General features: G+C 47.0%; 1 long non-coding RNA gene across 1 annotated transcript; it reads left to right on the plus strand.

Annotated features, from left to right (window-relative positions):
* Positions 1-5450: 5450 nt before the first annotated feature.
* LOC118159757 lies at positions 5451-6241 on the plus strand. Its single transcript, XR_004747236.1, has 2 exons — positions 5451-5483; positions 6074-6241. It is a non-coding gene; the product is annotated as an uncharacterized LOC118159757 (long non-coding RNA).
* The last annotated feature ends 5739 nt before the right edge of the window (positions 6242-11980 follow it).

Genomic DNA, 11980 nt, shown 5'->3' on the forward strand with positions numbered 1-11980 from the left:
TTGTTTTGTTTAGTTATTCCCTTTCCCCCTCCCTCTTCCCCTTTCCCCTTTTTTCCCTTTAGTTGAATTGTTTAATTAATAATAATATTTCCTTAATAATATTTTTTTTCTCTTTAATTAAATCATCCTTATCTCAACCCGTGAGTTGTTCTTTCCTTTACTTCTTCCCCTCCTCATCTGAGGAGGGGGAGTGAGAGAGGGTTGTAGTGTTCACCTGCCTAGCATGGTAAAACCACCGCAGCGCAACCACCCTCTTGGTGAAGAACCTCCTCCTGATGTCTAGTCTAAACTTCCCCTGCCTCAGCTTAACCCCGTTCTCGCGGGTCCTATCACTGGTGTTTATGGAGAATAGGCCACCTGCCCCTCCACTCCCCTTTGCGAGGAAGCTGTAGACCGCGATGAGGTCTCCCCTCAGCCTTCTCTTCTCCAGGCTGAATAGGCCCAGTGACCTCAGACGCCACTCATGTCTTCCCCTCTAGGCTCTTCACCATCTTCATCACCCTCCTCTGGACACTCTCCAACAGTTGCATGTCCTTTTTGTACTGTGGTGCCCAGAACTGCACACAGTACTTGAGGTGAGGCCGCACCAGCGCAGAGTAGAGGGGGACAATCACTTCCCTCGACCGACTAGCAAGGCCGTGCTTGATGCACCCCAGCATACGGTTGGCCCTCCTGGCTGCCAGGGCACACTGCTAACTTATATTCAACTTGCTGTCAACCATGACCCCCAGATCCCTCTCTGCGGGGCTGCACTCCAGCGTCTCGTTGCCCAGTCTGTATGTATAGCCAGGGTTGCCATGTCCTGGGTGCAGGACCTGGCAGTTGTTCTTGTTAAACTTCATGCGGTTGGTGATTGCCCAGTTCTCCAACCTGTCCAGATCTCTCTGCAAGGCCTTTCCACCCTCAGCCGAGTCCACAACTCCTCCAAGTTTGGTGTCGTCAGCAAATTTGCTCAAACACCTTCTAGTCCTACATCCAAATAGTTTATGAAAACATTGAAGAGGACTGGCCCGAAAATGGAGCCTTGAGGGACCCCACTAGTGACCATCTGCCAGCCAGATGTGGTCCTATTTACCACAGCCCTTTGAGCCCTGCCCGTCAGCCAATTGCTCACCCATCGTATTATGTTTTTGTTAAGCTGTATGCTGCACATTTTGTCCAGTAGGATCGTATGGGAAACCATGTCAAAAGCCTTGCTCAAGTCCAAAAAGATCACATCAGCTGGTTTCCCTTGGTTGACTAGATGGGTGATCTTATTGTAAAAGGAAATCAAATTTGTTAGGCAGGACCTACCCCTCATGAACCCATGTTGGCTGGGACCAATGACTGCATTATCCCGCAGGTGCGCTTCAATAACTTCAAGAATCATCTTCTCCATAATTTTACCAGGCACTGATGTGAGACTGACAGGCCTGTAATTGCTAGGGTCTTCTTTCTTACCCTTCTTGAAAACTGGCACAACATTTGCCAGCTTCCAGGCTACTGGGACCTCTCCAGATTCCCAAGACTGTTGAAAAATAATTGAGAGAGGTCCCGCGATGACGTCAGGCAGCTTTTTAAGCATCCTGGGATGAATCCTATCCGGACCCATGGAGTTGTATGGACCCAGGTGGAGCAGCAAATCCCATACACGTTCAGGGTCGGTTGGGAGTTTGTCACTCCCTCCATCATGGTCCTCCAGCTCAGGGCACCCTGGGTCCTGAAGCCCATCATCAGCGTTGAAGACAGAGGCAAAGAAGGCATTAAATGTGTCTGCTTTGCCTATGTCGTTGTCTGTGAGGAGACCTTCCCCATCAAGTAGCGGACCTATGTTTTCTTTGGTCCTCCTTTTTCTGTTCACATATCTGAAAAAAAAAAACCAAAAAAAAACCTCTTTTGTTGTCTCCCACAGACATGGCCAGCTTCAACTCTAGTTGGGCTTTGGCCACACGAATTTTCTCCCTACAAACATGAACAGCATCCCTGTATTCCTTCCTCGTCGCCTGACCCTCCTTCCAGCAGCTGTGCACTTTCTTTTTTTGCCTAAGCTCCAGTAGAAGATCCCTGGTCAGCCAGGCCTGCCTCCTGCCCTGCCTGCCTGACTTCTGATATTTTGGAATTGCCTGATCCTGTGCTTTTAGGAGGTAGTGCTTAAAGACTGACCAACACTGATGGACGCCAATGCCTTCAAAAGCAGCTTCCCAGGGGACCTTGCTGACTAGTTCCCTGAGCAGCCTGAAGTCTGCTTTCCTCCTACCCAGTTTTGGTGGCAGTTTTCCTTCTTTCACCACAAATTCTAAACTCAGCCACTTCATGGTCACTATGACTAAGATGGAAGCCAAATGCCACGTCTCCCACAAGACCCTCTCTGTTCTCTAGCAACAGATCGAGGAGGACACCTTTCCTAGTTGGCTCCCTTAGTACCTGCACCAAGAAGTTATCATCTAGGTGCTTTATGAACCTCCTGGACTTGCTTGTGTCAGCCGTGTGGTGATCCCAGTTGACGTCTGGCAGGTTGAAGTCCCCCATAAGGACAAGGGGAGTTGATCTCGAGGCATCTCTCAGTTCTGCAAAGAATAATGCATTGGCGTTGTCGTCCTGGCCAGGTGGTCTGTAATAGACTCCCACAACGACATCCCCTTTATTTGTTCATCCCTTAATCCTTACCCAGAGGCTCTCAACTCTGACATCGCCAACCTGAAGTTCCACACAGTCCGGCCCATGCTTCGCATGCATCCCCACCTCGCCTACCCTGCCTGTCCCTCCTGAAGAGCCTGTAACCATCTATTTCAGCACACCAGCCACAGGACTCAACCCACCAGGTTTCACTTATGCCAATGATGTTGTAGCTTTCGGACTGGGCCAAGACTTCTAGATCAGCCGTTTTATTCCTCATACTGCGTGCGTTTGTGTATAAGCACTTCAAATGAGCCTCCCTACACGCAGCACCTTGTGGAGCTGACCGAAGGACCTCACTGGCACACAGTCCCTCTGATTCTAGTGCACCATCCCTTAGCTCATCACCAGCGTGCCTGGTATTATCCCCTTCCCCCTTCGACTCTAGTTTAAAGCCCTATCTATCAGCTCTGCCGACTCCTGAGCAAAAATCCTTACCCTCTCTGAGAGAGGCACGTCCCATCTGGTGCCAGCAGGCCTGGTGTCACGTAGACCTTCCTGTGATCGACAAACACAAAGTTCTGTTGGTTGCACCAGTCCCGAAGCCAAGTGTTAATGTGATGAGCCCGCCTGTCAGCATCGAGCCCCCCTATCGGAAGGACAGAGGCAAACACAACCTGTGCCCCTGATCCTTTAAGTAGTCGCCCCAAAGCCCTAAGGTCCCTTTTGATCGCTCTCAGACTTCTCATTGCTACCTCGTCATTACCAGCCTGAAAGACCAGTAGCGGGTAGTAGTCAGTGGGCCTGTCAGTTGCCGTGCTCTCTAGGTGCTGCTTTTGAACGGCCCTGGAGGGGGCGCTCCTGGCTCCGCCTACGCCTCGTCAGCCTCCCTTGCGAGGCCTGCCGGGTCCTGGCGGCTCCCTCGGCTGCTTTGAGTGCCGAAAAAAACCCTGTCTGTCTCCATCCCCCGCTCCGCTGCAGAATGCGTCTTCCCCAGAGCCAATCGCCTTGGCAGTGTAGACTAATAGGTCACAGTCTATCTCAGATGAAAATTATATACTTCACTTGTAAGCGAAAAGCATCAATATATTTATTGATATAATCATAGAATCATTAAGGTTGGAAAAGACCTCCAAGATCATCTTGTCCAATTGTCTCCCTAACACCAATATTACCCACTAAACCATGTCCCTAAGTACCACATCCAACCTTTCCTTAAACACCCCCAGGGACGATGACTCCACCACCTCCCTGGGCAACCCGTTCCTATGCCTAACCACTCTTTTTGAGAAGAAACGTCTCCTAATTTCCAAACTTACTGATTTCCAAACTCAGTTCCCTCATCCAAATCGTCAACAGAAGGGAGTCGCCTATGACAATTACCCTTCTTTCCTTCTTGGTGGAGGAAGTCTTGCGGCATGGACTTAACTTCCTTCCCCTAGACAACCTCCTGTGGGGACCTTCCTCCATATCGTCCAGTCACCTAACAGGGAGCCCTGCCACCGCAGCAGCAGGAAGGCATGCCCCACTGATTTCAGCGGTCCTGTGCATTGATGGTGGCGGTTCTGCGGAGAGCTGACAGAGGGCCCGAGACTGATTAAAAAGGCAGGATCCATGAAGTACTGGGGAAGGGAAGAAAGTAGGCACTCTAGGTTTGAGAATTGATCCGGTAACTCTGTGCACAGACCAAGATAAGAAATATTAAGTATTGCCTTGGGGGTCGGGTGAGACTGTGTGTGACGTGTGATTGAGACATACTTTTGTACGAAGTGAGTGTGGAGTCCTGATCTGCAGTTCTGTAGCTCCACGAGGGGCGCGGCCAGAGACGGACGAAGTGTGAGATAAGAGAGAGAAAGGAAGAGTCTTGGGAAATTTGGTGTATGGTACCCCTTACACGGTGAAGTGCTTGGCAGTACACTAGGAAATCTGGTAAACCCATAGGTGTGCGCTACCCCTTGCATGGTAAAGTGCTTAGCAGTACACACCCATTTTCCAGAATCGGAACGTTAGTGTGTGGTACACTGCAGGAGGGAAATTTCTGTAGCAGCACACTGACAAGGGCTAGGAAAAATTGGAAAATATGGGTTCCAGGGTACAGGGAGATATCCCTGGGGGAGTGCCTACTGACAGTTCTTCTGAAAGAATGATAAGAAATTGGAAAAATAATCCCAAAATTAGAGGAGATGATAAAAGAAGAAAATGGTTAAATATTGTGTATCAGTCTGGACAAAAGAACCAATTAAGGAAACAGCAGTATTTTGGCCAAAATACGGGTCTGATGAAAATTCAGGCTTTAAATTTATATGTAAACAATAAGATTCCTTTTTTGGAGAAGGAGCCAAGTTATGCTCCCTATAATCCTAATATTGCACCGGTGGCAGCAGCAGTCGCTCCAGGAAGGGAGACAGGGACTGCAATTAACGCTGTCCCTAGAGAAGGAGCGTACCTTGGCTCTGGTAAGAATTAGAACAAGGTAGAAGAGATACTGAGAATTTTGCCTTCCCTGATACTAACAGTACTAACACTAACTGTGGATCCCCTTAGGTGAACCCCTCCCACCCCTTCCTTACTAGCAGAGAGATTAGAAGTTTTAAGAAGGAGATGAAGTCTTTAATGGAGGACCCCATCAGGCTAGATGGGGGGGGGGGGGGGGGGGCGTATTGTAACGATGGCTATACTATGTTGTTTACAGGGGAAGAAAGGGGAATGATCAGGAGGAGAGCTGCTATACAAGAATGGGAAAGAGCTCATCCTCCAGGACCAGGGGTAATACTGGCAGAGTAGAAATACCCACTTGTCGACCCTGGCTGGAATAATAATAGTCTGCGACACAGAAATCATATGAGAGCCTTGGGGTCAGAAAGAGAAAGTACTCAGGGATGAATCCTGTGTTGATGAAAGGGATGAAAGTACTCACGGATGAAAGCCTGTGTTGTGGTTTCACCCAGCTGGCAGCTAAACACCACATAGCTGTTCGCTCACCCTCCCCCCTCCCTCTCTCGGATGGGGGAGAGAAACGAGAAAAAAAAATGAAAATCTATGGGTTGAGATAGAGACAGTTTATTAGGACAGGAAAATAAAATAATAATAATAATAATATGTACAAAACAAGTGATGCACAATGCAATTGCTCACCACCCGCTGACCGATGCCCAGACTATCCCAAGCAGCCGGCCCCCCCACCCTGGCTAGCCACCCCTATATATTGTTCAGCATGACGTCAGATGGTATGGAATACCCCTTTGGCCAGTTTGGGTCAGCTGTCCTGGGTCTGTCCCCTCCCAGCTCTTGCTGCACCCCCAGCCTGCCTGCTGGCAGGACAGAGCGAGAAGCTGAAAAGTCCTTGGCTTAGTGTAAGCATTGGTCTGCAACAAGTAAAACATCAGTGTGTTATCAACATTAGTCTCATCCTAAATCCAAAACATAGCACTCTACCAGCTACTGGGAGGAAAATTAACTCTCTCCTAGCTAAAACCAGGACAGCCCGTTATCCCAAGGCTTCTTGAAATTTCATTTCGTGATTAAAGCCTGGCCAGATACACAGAAAAAGCTCCAGAAGGTGGGAGGATGTAGTGAACAGTCACTGGGGGGCCCTCCTGTGGGAGGCCCTGAAGGTGTATGTCAGGAGGGGAGATGAGAAGGAAAAGCAGATGGTGCCACTAATGGTATTGACAGTGTAGCAGGTAGTGAGGCAGAGGGTTGGAGAAAGAGGAAGAAAATCTTAAGGGTTAGTCAGGGCCAGGATGGAAAGGAGAGGAAGAGAGATGAAGGAATGGCAGGCAGGGAAAGCTACCTGTGTTGCAGCCTGAATCCTAGCAGGGACAGGCTTTGATAAGATGTTTTAAGTGTGTCCAGGCTGGCCACTTCAAATAGGAATATCTGGAGTGGAAGAAGGAGGAGAGAGAGCTGTTATATATTCAGAATAGGGGAGTCGGGGCTTCTCAGAAAGCTACTCCCACTGAGAGCCCCTGATAAATGAAAAAGGGCTCAGAGGTGAAGATAAGGACATGGGGATCACTCTAAAATTATCATCATGGGCAAAACAGACTTAGCATAGGAAGATTAATAAATTTTATTACCTATTGCTGACAGGCTGGAGCAATAACAAATAAAGAAACAAGCTGGGGGCACCTTCCCCCATCCACTCTCTTCCACATCTTCCCTGCCCTGAGTGGTGACGGGGGGTCAGGAGTGGTGGCTACATTCTGCCCATGGTGCTTCGTTTCCACCGCTCCTTCACAGTCACTCTCTCCCCTGCTCTGGTGTGGGATTCCTCCCACGGGGTGCTGACCTTCCTGGGCTGGTCTTGTGTGAGTTTCTCCACGGGCAGCGGCTCTTTGGGAGCTGCTCCAGGTGTGGGTCTGTGTCATGACACAGAATGACAGCCTGCTCCACCAGGGGCCTCTCCACAGGCAGGCCACAAGGGGGCTTCAGCTCTGGCACCTGGAGCACCTCCTCCCCCTCCTTCTACACTGACTTTGGTGTCTGCAGGGAGGTTTCTCACTCCTCACTCTCCCAGCTGCTGTTGAGCAACAGGTTTTGTTTGTTTGTTTCCTTTTCTTGGATGTGCTCTCGTAGAGGCACAAATTGCATTGCATTGCTCATGGCTTGGCTCTGGGCAGCGGTGGGCCCCTTTGGAGCCAAATGAAACTGGCTCTTATCTGCCACGAGGCAGCTTCTGGCTTCTTCTCACAGGGGCTACCACTGCAGTCTCCTCCGCTACTAGAACCTTGCCATGTGAACCCAATACACTGGGGCAGCTAGGTCATTGCTGGCCTGTAAAGTATCAGGGCTTAAATTAACTAATGAAACCCTAAATGTGATGGGGGTAGAAGGGACTGGGATAACAGTGCCACTTTTTGGGGACACCAAACTGAGACTAGGGATAAAATGATCACTGGGCAATTTTTGTATGTAATTTTTGTAATTATTTTATGTACCTGAGGCAGAGACTAACTTGTTGGGAGGGATTTGATGATGAAATTGGGCACTCAAATAGTAAATTGTTAGACTGGAATAACAGTGTTATTAATAGAGTGCTCTCAGGCCCTGGGAGCAACGATATATTCACCTTTGACTGGAAAGACCTTGAAACGGGGCGGAAGCAACAATACAGATGGATAATTTTACCTCAAGGGTTTACAGGGCCACCGATTTATTTGGGCAAGTTCTAGAACAGATTTGGAGCAATTCCAACCTCCCGAGGAGGTGTTACTGTTACAAATATGTGGATGATCTTTTATTGTCAGGACAGGAGAAAACAGTTGTGAAGGAAGCTACTAACAAGGTGACAAGGTTTTACACCAAGAGAGTCATTGGGAGGTGCAAGCAATGTGTGATGTTGCTCTAAGAAAGTATGTCTGTGTAGGAATATACACTTTAGTGAAGCAAATATGCAGAGGATGTACCATATAGAGGGGGACGGGAGCCAGGGATTCAACCTTTCCAAAGTATACAGGTAGACTTTACTGAGTTACCTAAAGTAGGGAGCCTTAAGTACTTGTTTGTCCTAACTGACCACGTGACTGGATGGGTGTAAGCTTTCCCCTCGGTATCTGCCACTGCAAACACAGTGGCTAAGGTATCACTGGAGCAAATAGTCCCTAGATATGGGATAGTTGAAAACATTGATTCAGATCAAGGAAGTCATTTCACTTCACAAGTACTGCAAGGGTTAATGCAGGCCTTAGAGACTGAGAGGGATTTTCACACCCCCTGGCATCCTTCCTCTTCTGGGAAGGTGGAGCGAATGAATCAGACATTAAAGAAACATCTGTCAAAACTGGTTTTAGAGACTAAGCTTCCCTGGACAAAATGTTTACCTTTAACACTTCTCAGAATTAAAACTGCTTCTAGAAAATATATAGGAGTTTCACCATATGAGATGTTGTTTGGACTACCGCACCTGAGTGGAAGCAGTGAGATACCTACTTTTGAAACTAAAGACATTTTTCTTAAAAACTGTATACTTGGATTATCTTCTTCCTTGGCATCTCTCAGGGTTCATGGACTGTTGGCTCAAACTCCACCTTTGGAATTCCCAGTACATTCATTCCATGCAGGAGATTGGGTCCTGATATGTACCTGGAGAGAATCAAAACTCCCGCCTGAATGGGAAGAACCATTCCAAGTACTACTAACCACTGAAACAGCCATAAGAACTGCAGAAAAAGGTTGGACTCACTATACTTGAGTGAAAGCGTCCGTCGACCCTAGTACCTGGGAAGTTGTTCCTACAGAAGACTTGTTGAAAGTTAAAATCAAAAAGAAAAATCTCATAATAGACTCTGAGCAGGATAAAAGCTTACAATTGTAAACTAACCTTTTTTTTTTTTTTTTTTCCACAGGTAACTAATGAATGAGACTTGTGATAGGGAGAAAGGACTGGCCTATACATAATTGGAGTGCCTCCAAGGGGGTTCTATTCTAGTAACAGTGTGCATCTTATTCTTTATATTGATAATTATTTGGAAGCCTAAGATTTAAAAATAATGATTCTGGTGATTGTAGGCCTCAAAGAAGGCCTTGGCCAATTGACAACATGGAAAAAGGATGACCAGACAATAGGAGCAGCCAGATATCCCATCAAGATGTGAGTGAACGTGACAAAGAATGAAATACCACAAACCATCATGTTTGATGCTTATGAGGTGTTAGCTTGTGGAGATTTAAATGCCTAATGACAATTAAGCAGCGAAAACAAGTATCTCTGTCCTGAATCTAAGAGTAGTGGGTTGTTTAAAGGACCCGCTTGCCCAGGATGGAGTAATGTATGGTGGACAAACACTTATACATCCACTGGGTAGACGTATACACCCAGTCCAAGTAATAGCTTAAAGGCATTAAAGAGCCAGATTAGCATATTTAAAGGAACTGTTCAGTCCAACTGTCAGCCTCTACAATGTAATCCCATAACTATAACAATTAATAAGGCTGATGGATTTATTAACCGTACTTTTGGTCTCAGAGCAGATGTGACTAGGAAAGACCCAACAGCCAGATAGCTGTATGGGAACCACCCTCAATTGTCACCAACTATAGGGAGAAACTCAAGGAGAAAGCAGGAGGCCCTCTTTGAAATGCGGCAGTTGTCACAGTTAAAGAAATAAAAGATCTTAGGCAAACATTTGAGATTGGAACAGGGTATGGAGATGTGAATGCCTGGATAGAATGGGTCAGATATACTGTCCAGAGTCTCAACCAGAGCAATTGCTATGCTTGTGCCTCAGGACGACCGATTGCCCAGATAGTGCCCTTCCCATTGGGGTAGACCAAGGACTCCCAGGGGATGCAATGTATTGCTACTGAAGCATTATACCAAGAAAAGACTGCCTAGGGAAATAAAGCCTGTAAGTTTCTCTCTTTGCTGTTCCCTTCCTTGCATGATAGCAATACCAGGGTTCCCCCTGTATTCTCCACAGCTATAGGCAACCATACAGCTTGCCTCTCACGGCAGGGTGTGAGTGCTACCCGGCATCTGGGAGAATTTGCCTTGTGCACAAGGACCTTGAATGCTGCCAAGGACTTGGGAAGCTGCTCAAGACTTGAGATGCCCAGGGCAGAACTCTGGTGGTACTGTGGAGGAAAGATCTTACGGTCCACCCTACCATCTAATTGGGGAGGCACTTGTGCACTTGTTCAATTAGCTATACCCTTCACCCTGGCATTTGAAAGAGAAACATCACATGTATGCAGAAGAAGTAAAAGAAGCCTAGGAGTATCATTCGATGATAAAGTGTACATAGATTCTAATGGGGTGCCTAGAGGAGTTCCCAATGAACAGAAAGCCAGGAATCGAATTGCCGCAGGGTTTGAGTCACTGTTCTGGTGGGTAACAGTCAATAAGAATGTGGATTGGATTAATTATATTTATTATAATCAGCAGAGATTCATAAATTACACAAGGGATGCGATAAGAGGAATCGCTGAACAACTAGATGCCACCAGCAAAATGGCTTGGGAAAACAGAATAACATTAGATATGATGCTCACAGAGAAAGGAGGTGTGTCTGTGATACTGAGCAACCATTGTTGCACTTTTATACCCAACAATACTGCCCCGGATGACACAGTAACTAGAGCATTGCAAGGGCTTACCACCCTTGCCAATGAATTGGCAGAAAAATTTGGAACAGACACTTCCATCACCAGATGGTTGGAATCTTGGTTTGGTAAATGGAAAGGGATGGTAGTGTACATATTTACATCCTTGATCATAGTAGCAGGAGTTTTGACAGCCGTTGGTTGTTGCATTATCCCCTGTGTAAAAGGACTAGTACAGTGGTTAATTGAAACTGCACTACTGAAACAAATGACCATGGAGCCACCACCTTACTCAGATAAGATGATAATATTAGAAGAGATGGAAAGCAAAGAAAGTGAAGAAGAGGAAGAAATCTACGAAATTACACCTTAGAGAAAAGTTTTACAAAAATCATCAATTTATAAAGAAGAAAAGGGGGAATTGTGGGAACAAAATTGTTGTTTTTGCAGAGTTACACTGTTTAGGGGGAAGGAATGTGGTATTGAGATGTGCTTGCAGTGATAAGAAAGCTTAACGGACAACCTTGTAAAATGCAGACAACCAGACTCCTTGGTGCAAATTAGGTGAAATTCATGGTGTCAAGTCAAGTCAGATAAGTGAAGAAACATTACCAACTCACAGAGTAAAAAAGTTAAATTTGAAAAATAACAGGCTGGCAACTGAAAGCCATGTATTATCTGTGAAACATTGGACAGGTTATGAACCTGGATTACCCAGCCTGTGGAGAAACAGGGGAGGGTCCCAGTCATCGTGAAATAAAGTATATAAACTGTACTATGTGACTAGTAGGTGCACACCTGCTTTTGGGATGCCCGCCACTGCAATCGCGAATAAAATTGCTACTTCACTGAGATCCTTCCCTGAGCCTACGTTATTAGTTACAGTGTTTTTCACATCTCCATCTCTCAGGTCCCCTCCCTCTCTCCAACAGCGACAGGGCAGGGGGTCCACCACTATTTGGGGTGTATCGCCCCGGTGTCTTTCTCCCAAGCATGGCAGGGAATTGCTCCAACAGTCTCACTCACACTCCCTGATAGTCCTTAATCTCTACACCTCCTTCTTGAGCTCTGCCACCAGGCTGATCAGATCCTCCACTTGCTTGCACTTCACACAGGCAGCATGTCTGCCACCCTCCATTGGTAGCAACAAGCTCAGGCACTCCCTGCAGCCAGAGACCTGAACAGCCACATTTTTGGGCAGGCACTTGGTCTGGGTTGCCGCAGTCTTTTTGGAGAGCACTTTCTGCCTGATGGAGACCGTGGCTGGGTTTGCTGCCTGGGAGGCAGCCGATCACAGAATCACAGAATCACAGAATTTCTAGGTTGGAAGAGACCTCAAGAT

This window comes from Oxyura jamaicensis, unplaced genomic scaffold, assembly GCF_011077185.1.
Source record: "Oxyura jamaicensis isolate SHBP4307 breed ruddy duck unplaced genomic scaffold, BPBGC_Ojam_1.0 oxyUn_random_OJ71986, whole genome shotgun sequence".
NCBI lineage: Eukaryota > Metazoa > Chordata > Aves > Anseriformes > Anatidae > Oxyura > Oxyura jamaicensis.